This window comes from Nannospalax galili, unplaced genomic scaffold (assembly GCF_000622305.1).
Source record: "Nannospalax galili isolate Female #2095 unplaced genomic scaffold, S.galili_v1.0 scaffold62, whole genome shotgun sequence".
Taxonomy (NCBI): domain Eukaryota; kingdom Metazoa; phylum Chordata; class Mammalia; order Rodentia; family Spalacidae; genus Nannospalax; species Nannospalax galili.
The window spans coordinates 95300-117065 of record NW_008348573.1 but is presented as its reverse complement, the minus strand read 5'-3'; positions in this window follow the sequence as shown (position 1 = coordinate 117065).

The window sequence follows — 21766 nt, the reverse complement described above, 5'->3', positions numbered from 1 at the left end:
ATATATAAATAATGTTAGAATATAGATTTTCACAGTATGGCCTTATGATATTTGGAATTTCCTCAGTGTTTATTGTAATTTCTCCTACTTCATTTCTAATGTTATTAATTTGGGTCTTCTCTCCTTCATGTTATTTTTTTTTCTCTTTGTGTGTCTCCCTGTAGCCCCAGCTGTCCTGGAACTCACTATGTAGACCAGGCTGGCCTTGAACTCACAGAGATTTGCCTGCCTCTGCCTCCCAAGTGCTGGGACTACAGGCGTGTACCACCATGCCCAGATCACATTTTTTCAATTAATGTTTTGGGATTTACACATCTGGACTTTGTTGGTTGAGTGATTCTTTTGTTGTTGTTGTTCAAGTTACTTCTTTCAGCAGAGGTGTTTATAATGTTTAAGATGAGGTTAATTTATAGAAGGGTTGGGCTGGAGATTTCCTCTATTTGTCTGATACTTAGGGCTATACCCTCTATTCTAGATCTGTTACTGTCTGGTGTCTGTATTGTCTTGGTCATAGAAGTTAAAGCAAATTTCCCTGGCTTTGCCAATTAATATTGAGTTACAAGACCAGATGAGATAACTTTCAGGGCTCTGATAAGTCCAGAAGGAAGGAAAGAGCTTTAGCCTTTCCTCAGTTGGAAGAGCCCCTACTGTGAATTAAACTGAGATCTGTTCCTATCCCACTGAGAGGGAAATGGTTCATGAGGTGGTCCCAGGAACCATCCCTAGGGCTTTGGGATGATCCCAGTTGAAGGAGGCTGGCAGGAGGGCACAGGTAATCAACCTATACTACTGAGACTCTGGAGAGTCCCTGGTGGGGGAGGAGGCTGAGATCTTGTAAATTCTGAACACATAAGCTTTTATTTCCTTAATTTTTTTTTAATGTGTGTATATGTGAGGGGGGATTATATGTATGTGATGATTGCATACTTATGTGTGCAAATGTGCAATTCTATGTCTGTACTTATGTATAAACCCATGCACAATTCCATGTAATGTAGATGCCAGAGAAGTGTCTTTTAGTTGCCCTGTTCTATTACTGTTTACCTTATTCCCTTGAAACAGGATCTTTCACTGAACCTAGAGCCGTGCTGGTAGTGAGCAAGCCTATTGTTTTTCCTGTCTCTGCTGCATCCTCAGCTCTGGTTTTACAGATGTGCTTGTAACTATCCCAGATTTCTGTATGGGTGATGTGGATTTGATTGTATGGCAAGTGCTGTTACTTGCTAAGTCATTTCCTTAACTCTAAACTTATGAGCTTATTACAATGTATCCTACTAGCAAAATATGGCATCACCTGATGGGCATTTATTAAAAGTACACCAATGGCAAATGAATTTTGTGCATACATATCAGAACCTTACAATACAAGATGATATTTATTTTATTTTTGTATTTTTAAGTTTTTTTGTATCTCATTTGCAAGAGCATCAGGGTTTTTTTTGCATTCATATCGCATGATTAACCACTAACCACCACAAATTAAAAATTTCATCTTTAACAATAATACTGAAAGCTCAGTATCATTATCCCCATTTTATAAATATCAGTTCAAGTGCTCAGTAGTTAAGTAAGTTATAGATAACTACAGAATTAAAAAATGAAATATTATATTAAAATGCAGATCTCTCTAGCACCAAACTTTTGCTTACTCTAATCTTTATACTTGGAAAAATACTAATAACTAGTTGATCTTGAAAGACTCAGAACCTGTCTTTAGAAATATTTTACAAACTCAGAGTAAGGTTTGATCATAAACTCTTCTCTGATTCTTCCTATGTGTAAACCTGATCCTATTGGAGGATGAACAGAGAATCTCCACAAATTAATTTGCAAAATATTTGTGGCTATTATTTATTGTAAAGGTTAATGATGTTTTCAATCTTGGAAACAGGGCAGTCCTTATGAATATAACTTCTAAAAGAAATGCTATGCAGACATTTTTATTTGCTCTGTGTTTTAAATTTGAAATTCAGTATTTTTCTCTCAAATCATTTTTTAAAAGGTCAAAATTGGCATCTAACACAAGGTTATTTTGGAAATAATTAAGCAAGGTGGTGAACTGTGATGAAATGCACACATTTAGCCAAGATATCGGCATTCTTTAGATTTTCATTGCTGACTTTGCATTAATTTATTTTTGACTATTTTATTTTTCTTGTATAAACCTAAATGTTGTTTTAATAGGAAACAAGTAGGGCTATATGCAATACATAGATTAATGTTTTTTCTTCTTACTAATCAAATCTCTCCTTAAAATGAGATTCAAGGATTATATTCATTTTAAAATAGACTACAGTTATCAGCAACAGCAATGACAATAACACAAATCTCATTGTATGCAACAGGAAATCTTCAGATCTCATCTTATTAATTGAAAATCAAAATCACTTGAAAAGATTTAAGGATTAATTTTTAAATCAGTTTTAATCTTCTTTTATATTTTTCATTACAATACAATGAAAATTATAATGAAAAATGCAGTCCTTAAACTTCACTGAATTTTCTTATTTCAATGCATTTAATTCTAAGAAATCCAAGTTTCTATACACCAGAGTAACAGACCAGAATACAGATACTGATAGCCAACTAAATTTTATAGCATGTGTTTTACATTTAAAATTTTAAAGCACAGAATTCAAGACAATAATATTTGTGCTAATAGCTGTACAAAGATATGTCAACACAAAAGCATAACTCTCATCTCAAAGGGAATAAGAGATAGTTTATTCTGGAGCCAAATATGAGACAAGGTGGCCTGGAAACACAGATTCAGGTTACCCCAAATGTCCATGTTCCAACATGGTACAATTTTAGGAAATTTTTATAATAACAGAATAGAGAAAAGTCATCAATCAAGGCACTTTTTGAATACGTTTGTGAGAACATTAAGTAAGCAAATACAGCAAAAGAGAAAAATCTCAGCTATAGGCCTTAGATGCTATCTGATAACACTCAGCCATTTTGTTGGTGAAAGCTGGTGGTGGTGGTGGTGGTGGTGGTGGTGGTGTGTGTGTGTGTGTGTGTGTGTGTACTTAACTGGAGAAGGGGGAAGATGATTAAGAGGGAGAGGGAAGAAGAAGAGAGTTTTACACTAAGGATGCTTGAAAAAAGCCATTGAAAGGCACATTATTTAATAAGCTTTCTTAAACTTGCATATTATATATGTGCATTCATGTGTTTGTGTGTATATATGTTTTTCTTCTTGGGAAGGGGTCTAAGAGATAGCTAAAACAATATAGCTATTGTTATTTCCTTTTTATTGCATCTCAGAAGTTTAATTTAAGACTATATTGCTAAGATATCATACTTTGGATGGACAAAGGTCTTAGAGGAATCCAGATGAAATTGAGCTGGAAGCCTTCTCCCTGAGTTTTAGAAAATCCTATGAAAGCAGACGTAAGAAAAGAGTAATCAGTAGTCTTACCTAGTTGTAAACCTCCTAACCATGACAATGACCAGAGTGGCAAGATATTCCCAGTAGTGCCCTATTAGTACTTATATTGTGGGGATAACCAATAGCTGTCTAATTGAACTTAAGGCCCCTTAACAGAAAGGAAATCATGCATGCTACTATAATCCTAGCCAATTACCCATGGCTTGGAATGTCATAGACCCTAGAGAAGAAACTATACTTTTTTACTCCCACAGATAACAGGAGCTCTCACCATCATCAAAGAAACATCTTTTGCAGCTGAATAAGGCTATAACAGAGATCTGTGACTGGTCAAAATACATAGAATAAGTGACAATGAGGAACTTATCCCTAATTGGTACATCTACAATGAAACATCTAAATGTATATCTCAGCAAACATTGTGAAAGAGGGGAGAGAATGATTGTAAGATCCAGAGGACTAGGATACCTGCTGTGAGATAATCTTTCTCGACATGATGTGGATGCTGCATCCTTGAAATCTCAACAATATGGTTTTCTAAACAAGACCTGCTTAATGACAACTCAACTCCATGTACCAACATGGATGGGGCACATTTCCAAGGCCCTAACCCTAGACAAAGACAAGAAGTCAGAGCCAGCTACCTGATAGCTTATAGGATCCCAAGTTATCAGCCCTCAACACATGTACATATGAGCAACACTAAATGGACACAGTATCTATCATCTCTCTATCTATCATCTATCTATCTATCTTCTATCATCTATCTATCATCTATCTATCATCATCTATCTATCATCTATCTATCAATCATCTATCTATCATCATTTATCTATCTATCTATCATCTATCTATCATCTATCTAATTAAAGAAGAGCTCGTGAATTACATTGTGAGCAGAGTAGGCAAGAGATGAATTGGAGAGAGGAAATGAAGGGGTAGATGATATAAGTATGGCATTCATATATAAATTCTCAAAAATAGAAAAGAATATATAAAAAAGAACAAGGTACTGCAAAGGAATTATGCTCCTTCCTGAAAACTAAGCCAGAGACTACTAGAATCAGTTTGCTGATTTTCATCTCAGAATTGGGAGTCTTCTTAATCACCACTAGCAGAATTTCCCCATTAATAATTGAGCAGCTATTGCTCTGTTACTTTCCTCTTCTGATTGGGAATTGTAATTGTTTTATCTTAGATGGACTTAATTATTGTATTCATTTGTTATATTAACAAATAAATTACACTAATATTTTCTATTTTTTAAGTCATAAAGATCATTTTCATACCTCTGCATCCATCATCCTAAACTTTACATGGAAAAAATCTCTAAATAGGATTGCGTGGGAATCTTCTGGAAGGAAAAGAATGACCATGTTCAGAATTGACATAAAATATGTAGGTGGATACTTGAACATTCAAAGGGTGGAAGGAAATGTCACAACAACTATGATTACAAAATTTTTAAAATTCTTTTTCACTGTATGAAAAATATTTATTATAAGCTGGAGACATTATTTCAAAAATGAAAACATTTTCCAATATCAGTGAAATTGGGTATAACTATGCTAAGTTCTGGGAATGAACTACATGGTAAACGTCCTCATAACATAAAAGAAAAAGGAAGCTGAATAGTCCACTTTTCCCTGCTCCAGTTCTACCACATCACAGCAGTGTTGAAAGGTCAATGATATGTATCTATATCATCAGTTACACATCACTTTATAGAGAAGAGTCTAAACTAATTCTTATCTTGAAGACAATTATCAATCTTTCTTAATATGATATGCTTTAATTTTTATTTTATAATGCATATAATATAATATTTTCGAGATGTAAAGAAGGTAAAGTGCTTGCCTTGCAAGCATAAAGACATGGGCTTAATCTCCTGAAACCAGAAAAACAATCCAGGAACAATAGTATGGACCTGTAATCACAGAGCTGCTGAAATGGAGACAGGTCATTCCCAGGGCTCATTGGCTAGCAAAGAAGAGCTAATTAGAAAGCCCCAGGCCAGCGAGAGTCGTGAGGATATTATCTGAGGTTGAGTACTGGCCCATATATGTAGACTCACATATACATGCATCTGTACACACACATAAGCAAAAGATATTTTGATATCCACATTGAATTATTTAAAATTTTCGAATAGTCTAGGCATCACCTTCCATAGTTATCTTATAATTTAATAAGAGAATCTAAGTTCTACCCATTTAGCAAAAGTTTAAGTTTTAAGTAACTATAATCATCATGTTATGACTTCATAACAAGAAGCAATCATTCTTCTGCAGGTGTGCTCTGTGATTTGTCTCCTTTTTCCCCATGTCCATGCTTCTCACCATAGTTCTATCTGTTTCTATTTACTTTTTCCCCCTCAGGTCTTGATTCATAAGTGAGATCCTGACAGTATTTGTCTGTGTCTGTCTGACTTACCCCATTTTAAAATAGTAGTTTTCAGGTTCATTCTGTGTTGTTGCAAATAGTAATCTCTATCCTGCTTAAGGCTAAATAATCACATTGTATTTATATATTCACATACACACAAACTTGAGGTGATTTCCCATATTTTGAGTATAATGAATAATAATGTGATTTCAAGTTTGAATTACAGTTAGAAGAAAATCTATGCTCTACCTAATACATTACATAAAGGGAAACTGATTGGAGAGTATGAAAATAAAATTAAGAAGTAGTAATTGTGAAGTTCTGATAATAATTGAGACCTCAGTTGACTGTATATCTATTAAGCAGAATGATAATAGTAGGTTCTCCCTTATGACCTGTGAGCTATTGTGGTGGTTTGAATGAGAATGTCAGCCATGGGCTCCAAGTATTTGGACATTGTGTCCCCAGTTGGTGGTGCTGTTTTGGTAGGCTTTAGTAGGTGTGGCCATGCTAGAGGAAGCACATACCCAGGTATGAGTTTTGAGAGTTCTTAAGCCTTGCCAGATTTCCAGTTGCTCTCTGTTTTCTGGGACTGAATGAAGATGTGAGCACTCTGCTTTCTCTTCTAGCCACATCCTGAAACCATGCCTCCCTGCCATAATGGACTCTGATGCCTCTGGAGCTGTAAGCTCAAATAAACTCTTCCTTCTATCTGTTCCCTTGGTCATGGTGTTTTATCACAGCCAAAGGAAAGTAACTAATACAGAAGTTTATTTGAAAGATTTGGTTATTGGCTTTGAAGAACCTGACCATGTGGGGTTTTGGAAGAATGTGGAAGACTTTGGAAGTTTGGACTAGAAAAGTTAAAAGTTGTAAGCAGAGCCTTATGGGCCATTCTAGTAGGAGCCTGAAAGAAAGTAATGCTGAGAGCAAAGTAGTTCCAGGACTTATGCATTTACTGCTATATTTTGTCAAAGAGTCTGACTGTTATCTGCCCTCAGCCTGAGAACTTACCTGAGGCTCTCTTGAAAATAATGGACTAATATCTTTGACAGAGGAAATTTCAAGACAGCCTAATGTAGAAATGGTGTCATGGCTATTAATGGTGAATGTTATGCAGATATACATTGAAAAAGAACAAGTAAGGCAAAATGTACAGTTTGGATTGAAACATAACATTAGGAAGATTACAGTTGGAGTCAAGACTTGTGCTGAAGGAATGGCTCCCTTTGATAAGGCTATTAGAGTGATTAAGGAGAGGACTACAGATTTACAATTAAACATTGAAATAGTGCCTCCAGGGAAAGATCACACATAACTAAGGCTTCAATTTATGAAAGGAAAGTTCTGGAGGGTTTTTTCTCACAGAAACCATAGCAGAAAAAAGTTATGAATGTGGACAAAGCAGGCTGGGGTCCACTGGAATCTTGCAGCAAAACTTGACACCACAGCTTCTTGGCCCTGACAGTAGTGTCAGGTATGGATTCCTTTTGTTAAGTGGGCTCCAAATCCAATTAGAGGGTAATTGGTTATTCCCATAATATTCTTGTCACTACTGCACCAGTTTGCATTTTTTGCCAAGCAAGTTGTTGTTATAGCTCACAGGGTTCACAGCTGCGTAAGGTTGATGATTACCTTTCTTTGCCAGTACTATGCATATCCACCTTCAGGTAGTATGAAAGCTAGCCAGCAGAGATGAAGTTTGTGAAGTAGTATCAGCTTTATTTTTTCTGTCTGTTCTGTGACTCAGGTAGGTAGTATCTTCAGCAATATGGTCTTGCCATCGAGTTCTGGTGGTTAACTAAGTGCAAGCATGATACCCAATTTTGTTGGGTGTCGATGGAATCTCTCTGGTCAACAGCTGTAAACGAGGGTGTCCATTCCTGGCATTGGGCTTTACCTGTGCTAGCTTAGAGTGTCTGTTAGGGCTGTTGAACCCCTGTTACAGGGTAAATGCCTTTAGACTTCACAAATAGCCAACGTGCAAAGAAAAAAAGACTGTGGAGTGCTCTAAATGTGACATATATATCACATCCCCTCCTCCCAAAGTTAAGGAATCATTTGTGTCAGAAGAGCAAGAAGAAAGATTGTAGGAGTGAGAGATTGTATATAAATACAAACTGATTTTTTTTCTGGAAAGGGCAGGTACACATATGAATCCACAGCATTTATGACAGCATATACAAGACCTGTGCAAACCCAAGTCAGACAGGGACCTAGCATGGGTAGAGGAGGTGGACATGAAGTCCCAGCCCTAACTGAAGCTCTATTCATAATTGATATATACTTCAAGAGGAGAGTCAGTTTTCCTTACTGGTGTGATTCCTCGTAGGTAGACCAGACTCCAAGGGATAAAGTCACATTCCAGAGCACTTGGGACTCACAGAGTAGATTCAGTAGAATTTTACATTGTTAAAAATTTAACAGTGGGGGATGGGATTTAAGGATAAATAATAATAGAGACGATGGAGTTGAGGAGGGTAGTAAGGTAGAAGTAGATGGGTGGAGGGCCTGAATATTCTCAAAATATATTCTATGAATATCAGGCATGGTGGAGCATGCCTTTAATCCTAGAACTTGGGAGGCAGAAGCAGGTAGATCTCTGTGACACTGAAGGCAATCTTGGTCTACATAGAGAGGACTGGACCAGCTGAGACTACAAAGGGAGACGCTTTTTCAAAAAAAAAAATCATTGCATAGAATCCTCAAATCAATAAAAATATTTTAATAAAGACCTGAGTTGAGAATGCTCAGAATAAAGTGTTTTAATTATGTTTAAATAATGAATTCCATTCTAATATATAGGAATTAAGGACTACAGTGCATGCTTTTTTTGAGGGGTAAGGGTGGTCATAATGTCAAATTGGAGAAATCATATTATATTTATTCTGAGAAATAAGGAAAGATATGAGATGCTTGTAGGCACAATCAACTATAGGTTAGAAAAGAGGATGCAATCCTTGGGGATGGAAAAAAGTTATCTTTTGCTTTATTTTTATTTTTATGTTGTAACACAATTCCCACACTTTTATTTGGGCAAATGAATTGTCATACTTAGCTTTAGCACTATTACCTAACTTATCCTGCTGGGACCCTTTTTAATTTTCCCAGTTTTTCAATTTTATTCAACCTACACATGTATAAACATATGATTTATTTTAGAAATTAATTTTTTCTGTTATTGTTTATTGTATGTATGAGTGCTTTGCCTGCATGTATGTGAGTGCACCAGTGTTGTGCAATGACTACCGAACTGAAGTCAGAAGAAAACATCAAATTCCCATGGATTTGGAGTTACAGATGGTTGTTAGCCATCATGTGGGTGCTGTGAATTCAACCTGGGATTTTAAATGAAGCTCTGAGTTTTTTTTTTTTTTTTTTTTTTTTTTCTGAGAACTATGCCTGAAAATATCATTAGATGGAGTGCATTTGTTCACATTTATGGTTTCCCAAAGTATTAGAGGTAATGAGAATGTTTAATTATTTCCTGGTTCAATGTCATCTAGAAAAATAGTAAGCATACAGTCACAAAAAATATGTGTGAGTTACTACCAGCTAACATATTTAAAAGATAATTCAATTTCTCTGTAAATTTACAGACTATTGCAACAATTCAAATATTTGTTCTAAAATACATCTACCAAGTTAATTCAAGCATACATCCTCACTTATAACATAATTTTCAGAAAACGTATCTCTGTTTGGCTGAGTAAATGTACTTAGCATGCATGCAGCATATTCAAAGAAGTATTTCCAAATGATGTTGAACGAATGAAAAATAGGCTACAAAAGTATTTCTTTGATATTTTCCCCCATTTGTTATAGTGCATAAATGTGGGGAAATGGATAAAAAACCCCGCCCTACATGAGGAACTACTGGCAGCTCATGGCTGCTGGGAAGCAGGGAAGTCAATCTCTTTTAAATGTGCTGTTCTTGGTAAGTTAACCAGGCTCCAGGAGATGGAACCACACTGAAGGGAAATCAGGGACACAAATTTCACTCTATATGCCTTAATCTCAATCTCTTTCTATACACCACACACACACACACACACACACACACACACACACACACACATGAAATTGGGCTGCTGTATGAGTGGGTGAAGATAAAGGAGGGGATCTAAATTTGAAAAAGTATATATCATTTGAAATCTGCAAAAATTCAAATAAAAGTGTATGCCTTTGTATTATTTTTACTATTATTCAACTATTATTTTGTAAGTTATAATTTGGAATCTGAAAGAGATCTAATGCATTGTATAAATGTCAGGTGTGGTGGCACATGCCTTTAATCCCAGCACATGGAAGCAGAAGTACTCAGGTATCTGTGAGATGGAAATCAGCTTCATGATTAGTGAAATTTTTCTCATGGAAAATAGTGGTCACTTGGTACAGACTGTCATCATTAAGCATTTCATAATAATGTGTGCTGAAAATTCAACTTTCTCTTTCCTCAGCTCTACACAGATGATTGAACACTGCAAGGCTTTAGTTACTAGTTTTTTAATGTTTTTATTGTTTTATATTTTTAGTCAAGTGAGCTTTGATAATTTTGGCATTTTAAAGAATCTATTTCATCTCAGACCTCAAATTTTCTGAATAGGAAGAAAAAGCATGCCTGTTTCCTCATCACTGTGGCAGTTCCATTGTTTCTGCATATACTCAGACCTTTCCTCTACAAAGCAAATTCCTCTGAACAATCCTATCAGTACATATTTTAATGACCTTATTCTTTGTTCTCAATTTGTCTTCCTTGTATCATATTTGAAGTCTAAGAACCTCAAACTATGAGGTTATATTATAACAAGTATCAAGAAAAGTTAGAAGTCAAAGATATGATGAGCTGCATAGATCTTGTGCATTCTGTCACCATTGTTGAAATGCACAAATATATACATATAATATATTGCAAACAAATCCAAAAATGCCCAAATTAGCAAGACACAGTTAACTGATCCTTATCATCTTATAAAGAAAATGTTTATTCTAATCAAGAATGATGTCTTCAGAGTAATCACAGTCCTTAAAGTGCTAGCTATGCCAGCATGAGGACTTGGTTCTAACCCCTGGGTATGGTGACATGTATCTGTAAACCCAGTGCTGGGAACTGGAGAAAAGGACATCTCAGGGCTTGCTATGCTGTCATTCTAGTCAAAGCAGCAAGCTTCAGGTTCAGTAAGAGACCCCACCTGAAAAACAGTGTAGAAATAGGGGAGAACCTAACACTAGTTTTCTACTGAATAGTTATCATATTAATCTGATTTTTAATGAGTTATTTGTTATGCAGATAGATTAATGAATCTCTTAACTCTACAGAGAAGTTTCCTTATGCAGCAGAATGTGATTAACACAGAAACCACAACTGGTCAACATGCAGAGAACAAGAGACTGAAGAATGTTTATCCCTCGATAGGACACCTTATCAATCTTCTGCTCCAGGGCTTGGGGATCATTACAGAACTGGTGGAAAGATTCTAAAAGCCAGAGGTAGTGGATGACCACAAGGAAACAAAGTGTTCCAGACATATGGTCAATTACTCATATGTATTCACAGCAATTGTGACCACATGCACAAGTCCCATGCAAGCGCCAACCAGAAAAAGTCCCACCATAGGTATGAGAAAGGGGATAAGAAGCTACAACACCACCTAAGGAACTTTTGGTAACGTGGCTGCTGTGGCGCAGAGACAGTCTCTTTCAAGGATAGGTGTCTTGGCAGGTTAACCAGGCTCAGTGGATGGACCCACAATGAAGGACATTTGGAGACACAAATTAGACTCTATTGGCCTTATTATACATACGTAATAGAGTACATTAAATTAGGTGGGGGGCAATAATGGGAGGTGTGGATAAGGAAGAGGATCTAAATAGCATTAAATTATATTGTATGAAAAAAATCTCAAAAATTCTGTTTTAAAAAGTATAAAAAAGTGAAAAAAAATGATAGATGAAAGTCATTCAGACGTCAACCTCTGTCATAAACACACACAAATAAAAACTTAATAAATAAAGTAATGATGCCCAATATTCTCTGTGAACATATATTTTATTGTAAAGATATATTACATACATGGAGAAAATAATAAGATTATTTTAGTTTCACACAGTAGGAATTTATTATGTACTAAAATGGGTAGACTTACTGATTTACTTCAGTTATTTCATGTTGCCAGTACTGATTTTCTAAATCTCATGCAAATAGGAAGTTTGTGATATATGAGGTTTAATTTTTTCCATAACTTACAATTTTCTCAACCCTGATTTCCTCACCTTTCTTCTGCAGGCACTAGTCTCAAGAGAACTTTTGCACCATTCATATGTATTGGATATCCATCACTAAATGCCACGTAATATTAGGTATGCAACTCATAATGGGGCTTATAAGTTCCAATTTCCAAGTCAGCCTCTCCCTAATCATCACACTATTTCTCTTCTGAGGTTGACAGTTCAATCTTTTCCATATATCAAAAATAGTAGATGGCTATATAGTATTTTCTGATTCCATATGACTTTACCTTTGGGTTACATGTACCAAGAGTAGAAAAAATGGATATATATGGTGATGCAAAGTAATAACTCATGTGAGTAGACCAAGTGGAGGGTTATCAAGTGGTTTATCAAATCTTTGCTTCTTTTTCCCCTTTTCATTCAAAGAAAGTTAAATATCAAAATTCAAAGACATTATACTTAAGTGGGCTGACTAGGACAAAATGAGGAAGAAGGGCAACATATCTCCCCATCACTTTTTTTTCCTGATAACTTCATGTAATCTTTCTTCTTCTTTTATTTATTTTTTTGGGGGCTTTTGGCTAGTCTAACAGTCCCCCTTCTAAAGAGGTACTCCTAAAATCTTTTAAGGATTAGATAAAAGCTGCCAAATACTTTTGAAATTTTTGGCCTTTGGAGCTGAGTAGGTTGCTAAGAGGCCCAAGGACATTGTGAGTTTTAGCCAAGAGACTGGCTACTTTTCTTTGGGGTCTTTTTACCCTAACTGCCTAGTGAATTTCTACCTTGTAGTCTTATCACACAATCCTCTGAAGAGGTTACCCAAATTGCCAATAGGGAATAGGATGCAGACTGTACTGACTTCTTCCATGCTGAACAGGGATGCAGGGTGAGGCAATTGGAGTATCCCTTCAGTTGGCCTATCAAAAAGACTCCCAAATGGCATAACTCTTATCTCAAGGAGAGAAAAGAAAGTCTTTGAATTGTCAATAGGAGATGTGAAGAAGTAAAGGCAAGAGTAATTAGCATTATAAGGTCTAGAAAGGTAAAGAGAAAAAAGTCAGAACAGGGCAATTTTCAAATGTTCATATGAGTGTCCACTGGAATTTCTTTACAAGGGTTTCCAAAAGCATCCCACTATTGGGTTCCTCCTCATTTTTCTTTTATCTTCCAAGGCTAGACTCTAGAGTGATGGATTCAGGATTTGCTTTCAAGTATTATGATATCTGTTGTATATCAAAATACTTCAAAGTATTGTTGGAGTGTTTAGAATCAGTGTCAGTTTCCTCTCAAAGGCTTCTAGATGGGGGGAGAAAACAGATTTATCCATCATCTTAGAACAAAAGCCAATTATCTCCCTTAGCTAGAGGTGGGCACTACAGTATTGCAGACCAATAGTTGAAGTCTTACATCTGAGCAGCACTTTCTGATTAGGAACCAAATCAGCAATGAGAAATAATTGCCTAAATAATTTTTACATAAATTTAAGCCTAATGTCTGGGAAGTGTAATCCCTTGAACTCTTAAAGAAATACATTGATTATTTTACTATTTGTGCATATTTTCCTTATGGGTGTATAAGACCATATAGTTGGCCCAAATAAATCAACTTATTTTTACACTTAAGGTCATTTCCTCAGGGGTCACATGGGCTTGAAAGGAGCCCCTGGCTCCTTTTTTTACCAGTTCCATCTATGTGAAGATAAGTCAAAGGTCCTGTTTGACCATGTCTGGCTTCACTTGAAAGCATGAATGCGAGGTTTCCCTATGAGTTGACCCTCCTCTTGTAGACTGGACACTGGTTCAAATCCATCTCATGGGGTCTCCATGTCCTCCCTGAACAAGAGGACAGGTGAGTCACCACAGTTACAGGATGTTTTGAGAGATGTTCCATAGTCCCATGTAACTTAGTCAACCTTGGAGGGCAAACAGTGTTCTTTAAGTCCCTCTGACCACATTAGTATAGGCCTCAAACTATGGCTGTTAAATATCCAATAAGATTAGTTCCAGAAATCTGGTGCTTTTAATTATCATGTGCCATGTAGATAAAGCTTGGGTGAAAAACCAAATATTCTCAGATAAACTCTGACTAGATATATATTTTGTTCCTTAAACCAGTTGACTAAACTATGACCATAGACATTTTAAGAGTATGTGTATATTATTTTTGTCTCATCCTTTATATATCATAACAAACCTAAACAGACTTTCATTACTTGCTTACACTTTCTCATTTTTCTATCTGTTTTGGAAAATATCTCCTTTCCCATATTCTTTTAACATCTTTTACATTCTCATGATGAGGAACCCAATAGAGGGATACATTTGGAAGCCCTTGTCAAGAAATTCCAGTGGACACTCATATGAACATTTGAAAATTGCCCTGTTCTGAATTTTAAATAATTATGAGAGATAATTGCATTAACAAATAAATTTTCAATCTACTGTTAGACTTCTTTTCCTGGGGATGCTAAGAAGTGCTTATTCCTTTTCAAGATTCTAGTGTCAAGCCAATGTTTGATTAAAGTTTTACTGGGGAACCAATGAATTTATTGAGCTTACTTACCGAGATAACTGAGGGGATGATGAGGTGTGTGTATGACCTGAGTGTATACATAATGGGCAGACTTTATTCATCATGGGTCATGCCTTCAGTTCCTAGCTTTCCCCAGATTGTATACTTTAGCCCTTCCCAAATCCAGGAGGCCATTTGTTTAGGGTCAAATTACATACATTTGGCTGGGAAGAGTGGCTGGATAATGTGGCGAGGGTCCAATCACCCTGCTTGACCCTCCTTTAATGAATGAACATAACCATTAACAATCCCAATTGTGAAGATATTTAGTGATCAGGCTCAGCTGAAGTCGTGATGATGGTAGTTATTGCATTCAGACAGGACTGCTCTATAGCATCATCTTTTTAAAAGGACCTGGAATTTAAAAGGATTTTGTACTAGGATCCATATAGGGCAAACATACATTGTTTGTTTTTCTGAGTCTGAGTTACTTCGCTTAGTATAACTGTTTCTAGATCCATTCATTTACCTGCAAATTTCATTATTTTATCTTTCTTTACTGCTGAATAGAACTCCATTGTGTAAATATACCACATTTTTGTTAACCACTCATGGGTTGAGGGGCACTTAGGTTGCTTCTGTCTCTTAGCTATTGTGAAAAGAGCAGCAACAAACATCGTTGTACAAGTATCTCTAAATAGGATGAATCTTTTGGGTATATGTCAAGGAGTGGTATAAGTAGTTCTTATGGTAGGTTCATTTTTAGTTTTTTAAGAGTTCTTCACGCTGTTTTCCATAGAGGTTGCACGTGTTTGCAATCCCACCAGCAGCGAATGAGCATTTCCCTTTCACCACATCCTGGCCAGCATTTGGTATCATTTGCTCTCTTGATCCTAGCAGCCTGATTGGGGTAAGGTGATACCTTACGGTGGTTTAAATTTGCATTTTCCTTATTACTAATGATGTTGAACAATTCTTGAGATGTTTCTTAGTCATTATTTCTTCATTTGAAAACCCTCTGTTTAGATCTTTATCCCATCTTTCAACTGGATCATTTGGTTTCTTGATTCTTCATTCTTCAAGTTCTTTATATATTCTGGATGTTAAACCTCTGTCAGATGTGTCACTGGTGAAGCTCTTTTCCCATTCTGTGGGTTTTCTCTTCACTTTCTTGATTTTTTTTTTTTTTCTGTACAGAAGCTTTTTAGTGTAATGAGGTCCCACTTGTTGATTGCTGACCTTTATTCCTGAGCAACTGCTGTCTGATTTAGAAAATACTTTCCTACACCCGTAACTTTTAAGACATTGCCAATATTTTCTTCTAATAGTTTCAGGGTTTGCAGTTTCACATTGAGATCTTTGATCCATTTGGAGTTGACTTTTGTGCAAGGTGAAAGATAAGGATCTAATTTCATTCTTCTACAGTAGAGATCCAGTTTTGCCAGGACCATTTTTTGAAGATGCTGTCTTTCCTCCATTGTGTGTTCTTGGTACATTTGTCAAATACCAGGTGGCTGAGATTGCATATTCTCGGGTTTGCATCTTCAATGATGTTCCATTGATCTACGTTTCTATTTTTTGCCAGCACCATGCTGTTTTCAAGACTATAGCTCTATAATAGTCTTTGAGATCTGGTGTAGTAATCACCTCAGCATTGCTCTTTGTGCTCAAGGTTGCTTTGGCTATCCCTGGTCTTTTGTGCTTCCATATGAATTTAAGGATGTTTTTATCTAATTCTTTGCAGTATGACATGGTGACTTTGTTTGGGATTGCATTGAATCTATATATTGCTTTTGATAGGATGTTCATTTTCACAATATTAATTCTTCCAATCCATGAGCATGGGAGGTTCTTCCATTTCCTGGTGTCTTCCTCAATCTCTTTCTTAAACAATGTAAATTTTCATTGTAGAGTCCCTTCGTGTCTTTGGTCAAATTTGTTACAAGATTTTTTTTTTTTGCAGCTATTGTGAATATGAGCATATCCCTGTATTCTTTCTTCAGTTTCTTTTTATTGGTATATAGAAAGGCTACTGATTTTTATAGATTGATTTTATAACCTTCCTGTATACCAAAAATATTGTTCAGTTCTAGGACTTTTGTGGTGTAACTTTTGGGATGTCTTAGATATAGTATTTTATCATCTGCAAAAAGTGATAGTTTGACCTCTTCTTTTCCAATTAGTACTCCTTTAGTTTCCTTCTCCTTTCTTATTGCTCTAGCAAGAGTTTCAAGCACTCTGTTGAAAAGGAGTAGAGATAGTGGACATCTTTGTCTGGTTCTTGATTTTAATGGGAATGATTCCAGTTTTTCTCCATTTAGAATGATGTAGGATGTAGGTTTGTTGTATATAGCTTTAATTATGTTGAGGTATGATCCCTTTAGTCCAATTCTCTCTAGGATTTTGAAGATAAATGCATGCTGAATTTTGTCAAAAGCTTTATTTTTGCATCTGTTGAGATGACAATGTGTTTTTTGTATTTGAGTCCATTTATATGATTAGTGACATTTATTGACTTGCATATATTGAACCATCCCTGAGTCTCTGGGATAAAGCCTACCTGATCATTGTGAATGATCTTTTTGATGTGTGTCTATATGCGGTTTGCAAGTATTTTCTTGAGAATTTTTGTATCTACGTTCATTAAGGATACGGGTCTGTAGTTTTCCTTTTTGGTTGTGTCTTTACCCAGTTTGGGTAGTAGAATGATGCTGGCTTCATAGAAGGAATTTAGGAGTTCTCCCTCTCTTCTATCCCTTTGAGTAATTTAAGTAGTATTGGTGGGAAGTCTTCTTTCAATGTCTGGTAGAATTCTGCTGTAAATCCATTTGAGCATTGGATTTTTTTAGTTGGGAGGCTTTGTATTACTGTTTCAATTTCCTCATATGTTATGGGTTTGCTAAAACTGTTGATCTCTTCTTGGTTTAACTTTGGTGGTTCACATGACTTTAGATATCCATCCACTACTTTTAAATTTTCACATTTGGTAGTGCATAGGTGTTTAAAATATTCTCTTATAATGGTCTGGATATTTTTGGTTTCTGTTGTGATGTTTCCCCTTTCACCTCTGATTTTGTTGATTTACATTTGCTTTCTTTCTTTCTTTTGGTTAACTGGGCTAAAGGTCTGTCTATCTTATTTAGCTTTTCAAAGAAACAGCTCTTAGAGTCATTGATTCTTTGTATTGTTTTCTTTGTTTCTATTGCATCAATTTCTGCTCTAATTTTTGTTCTTTCTTCCCTTCTGCTAGGTTTGGGTTTCAATTGTTCTTGCCTTTCCAGGGTCTTGAGTTGTAGTGTTAAGTCATTTATTTGGGCTCTTTCTAATTTTCTTATTTTAATTTTTTTATATTTTTTTATTTTTTGGTCTTCTTTAGACAGAGTCTATCTGTAGCCCCAGCTGGCCTGGAACTCACTATATAGACCAAGCTGGCTTTGACCTTACAGAGATCTGCCTGCCTTTGCCTCCTGAGAGCTACGATGAAAGGTGTGTGCCCCATGCCTGGCTCATGTTTTTATATTTTATATTTGCACTGAGCTAATATTAATACAGAAAAATTCATTTTCAATGCAATTGACACTAAGATGCACTTGCATTTCTAATCTCTATATATCTGATTATTACTAGTGATAGACAGTTACTTCCAAGAAGCATCTTAAAAGGTGTTCAACATCACTAGTAATTAGGGAAATGTGAATTAAAACCACTTTTTTTTGCTTTGAAGAATTATTATTTTTTTAATCATTATACGTTTTAAAATTTTTAGTAACTACATGATTAGAAGCTTTTCACTACAGCTTTAACATGTTCAGTAACACACTCCAGAACAACAGTACATCTCTTTCACAAGTGGGTGCAAGTTTCTAGGTTCACAGTTGATTTAATATAGTTATATATTATTGAACTCAGTATAAGCCCTGTAAGACATAAAAGTGGATGAGTTTTTAACCTTTAAAAAAGATCTCCATTTCATTTTAGAATATATTGTTCCTTGCAGAAAGACTCGTTTTTGCTACTAACACTGAGATGTTGGCGCATGCATCTCTAATCTGTATGCATCTGATTATTACTAGTCACAATCGGTTGCACTTGGACCTTTGGCGCCTGTGTATGTCTATGAAGTCATTGGGTGGATTTCAATGGTAATGGATTTCATCTCTACTAATTAGCATGATGTGAATTTACATGCTTCCTCCTCAAACATAATAAATTTTTAAAAAATTTGTTGAATTTGTGTGTGTGTGTGTGTATCACACAGAACATCCCAAACCATCTTATTCGACTATACACCCACTTTCCAGTTGGCATCCTGCCATAGCCTCCCTCCCCCTACTAGAGCCCTTATATTCTGATATCCCTTCTACTGTCTGCTGTGTTGTCAGCACCCCAGCCATTCCCTACTACTTGCCCTTCTGGTGAATCTAGTCAGGCTATAGGGTCTTTGTTTTAGGAGGGTCAGCTGTTCCTCATCTAGCAGCAATCAGTTGTCAATATTCCTTTAGATAAGATTGGGGTCTGCTGTTAATTTTCCCAGTTCTATGCTGGGTTACTATCTGGGAGTCACTTGAGCAACCCTGGCCAACAACTCAAAAGAAGGTAACTCCTATCTGGCATTGTTGCTTGTTATGCAGCCTTTAGCTATGCATATGGACTCTTAAAAATTATATTGGCCCCTTTAGTCTTTGGTTATACTTTCCTTTTGGGTGTTTAAGGCCATGTAGTTGGCCCATATAAGCCAATTTATTTTTATTCTTAGGGTCCTTTGAGGATCTGTTCCTCAGGGGTCACATGGGCTTGGGAGGAGCCCCTGGCTCCTTTCTTTTACCAGTTCCACCTATGTGAAGATAAGTCAAATGTCCTGCTTGACCATGGCTGGCTTATCTTGGAAGCATGGGGGAAATGTTTCCTCTGTGTTGACCCTCCTATTTGAAGACTGAACACTGGTTCAAGTCCATCTCATGGGGTCTCCTTGGCCTCCTTGCTGAAGAGGACAGGTGACCCACCACAATGACAGGACATTTTGGGAGATGCTCATAGTCCCATGGAACTAGTTGACCTAGGAGGACAAGGAGCAAAAACAGTCCTTTATGTCCCTCTTACCAAATTAGTATAGGCCTCAAAGTATGTTTGGTAAACATACAAGAAGTTTAGTTCCACCAGTCTGGTACGTTTAAGTACTGTGTGCCATGTAGATAAATCTTGGGCAAAGACAAATTTTTCTCAGATTAACCTTACCTAGACATATATATCTTGATCTGCTATGTATAATTTGTCAGTAGGTTATAGGAGTAATATGGTTCCCTCTGGTTTTCAAAAGTAGCTAGGCATTAGTTATCTCTTGCATTGTCTCACCCCTCCACAATAATTTTCCCACTTAAGGTGGCCCTATTTCCCACCTTTCTACCTTAATAATACCCTTCTCCTATGGTCCTACCTCTGTGGAGCTCCTACTTTCCCCTTATCCCCTAGGTTCCATGTATACCCTTCCCTCCCCCCTCCCTTAAATTAACCCAATTGTTGTCTCTATCTCCCTTATTAAGGCCTGTTTCCTACTGTTCTTCCCTTTCAGGTTCTTTCTTTTTTCCTTTACCTTCCTGTTTCCTTTCATTATCCTGGCTCCTGTAGTTATGTCTGGATACATAGGATACATACTCACTTACCTAGAATCCACATATGAGGGAGAACATATGTCGATTTTTTTTTCTGAGTCTGTGTTACTTCACATAGTATAACAGTTTCTAGTTATATCCAGTTACCTGGAAATTTCATGATTTCATCTTTCTTTATTGCTGAGTAAAACTCCATCTTATAAATGAATCAAATTTTCACTATCCACTCGTCAATTGAGAGACACTTAGGTTGCTTCCATCTGTTAACTTTTGTGAAAAGGGCAACAACAAACATGGATGTACAAATGTCTCTCTGCAATAGGATGAGTTCTTCAGGTATATGCCAAGGAGTTGTCTAACTGGGTCAAATGGTAGTTTCATTTGTAGTTTTTGAAGAGTTCTCCACAATTTTTTCCATAGAGGTTGAACAATTTTGCAACCCACCAGCAGTGGATGAGTGTTCCCCTTTCCCCACATGCTCTCCAACATTTGGTATCATTTGTTCTCTTGATCTTAGCCAGTCTGAGTGGGGTAAGATGAAATCTTAAAGTGGCTGTTAATTTGCATTTACCTAATTATTAGTGATGTTGAACATCTTTTAAGATGTTTCATAGCCATTTTTACTTCTTCTTTTGAGAACTCTATGTTCAACTCCTTTGCCCATCTTTTAACTGGTAAACCTCTGTCAGATGTGTCGCTGGTGAAGATTTTCTCCCATTCTGTGAGTTTTCTGTTCGCTTCCCTGGGGTTTCCTCCTTTGATGTACAGAAGCTTTTTAGTTTAATGAGGTCCCATTTGTTACTTCTTGACCTTGTTTCCTGAGCAATTGATGTCCAGTTTAGAAAATCCTTTCCTACACCTACATCTTGTAGGTTTTTTCCAATGTTTTCTTCTAACAGTTTCAGAATTTCAAGCTTTACATTGAGGTCTTTGATCCATTTGGAATTGACTTTTGTACATGGTGAAAGATAGGGGCTTAGTTTCATTCTTATACAGGTGCAGATCCAGTTTTGACAGCACCATTTGCTGAACATGCTATCTTTCCTCCAGTGAATATTCTTAGCCCCTTTGTCAAATATCAGGAGGCTAAAATCATATTTAATCATATTTGGGTCTTCAAATATAAAATAGCCCCTTTGATTTATGGGTCTATTTTTGTGCCAGTACCATGTAATACAGCTTTAAATCTGGTATAGTAATCCCATGGGCATTGCTCTTAGTGCTCAGGGTTGTTTTGGCTATCTGAGGTCTTTTGTGCTTCCACATGAACTTTAGGATGTTTTGTTCCAATTCTGTAAAAAATGTCATGGGGATTTTGATTGGCATTGCATTGTATCTATAAATGACATTTGGTAGGATGGTCATTTTCACAATATTAATTCTTCCAATCTATGAACATGGGAGGTAAGACTCCTGGTGTCTTCCTCAGTCTCTTTCTTTAAAGATTTAAAATTTTATTTGTAGAGGTCTTTAATGTCTTTGGTCAGGTTTATTCCAAGATTTTTTTTTTTGCTATTGTGAAGGGGAGTGTTTCCATATGCTCTCTCTCTGATTGCTTGTTATTGGTATATAGAAAGGCTACAGACTTTTGTAGATTAATTTTGTAACCTGCCGCTTTACTGAACATGGTGATAAT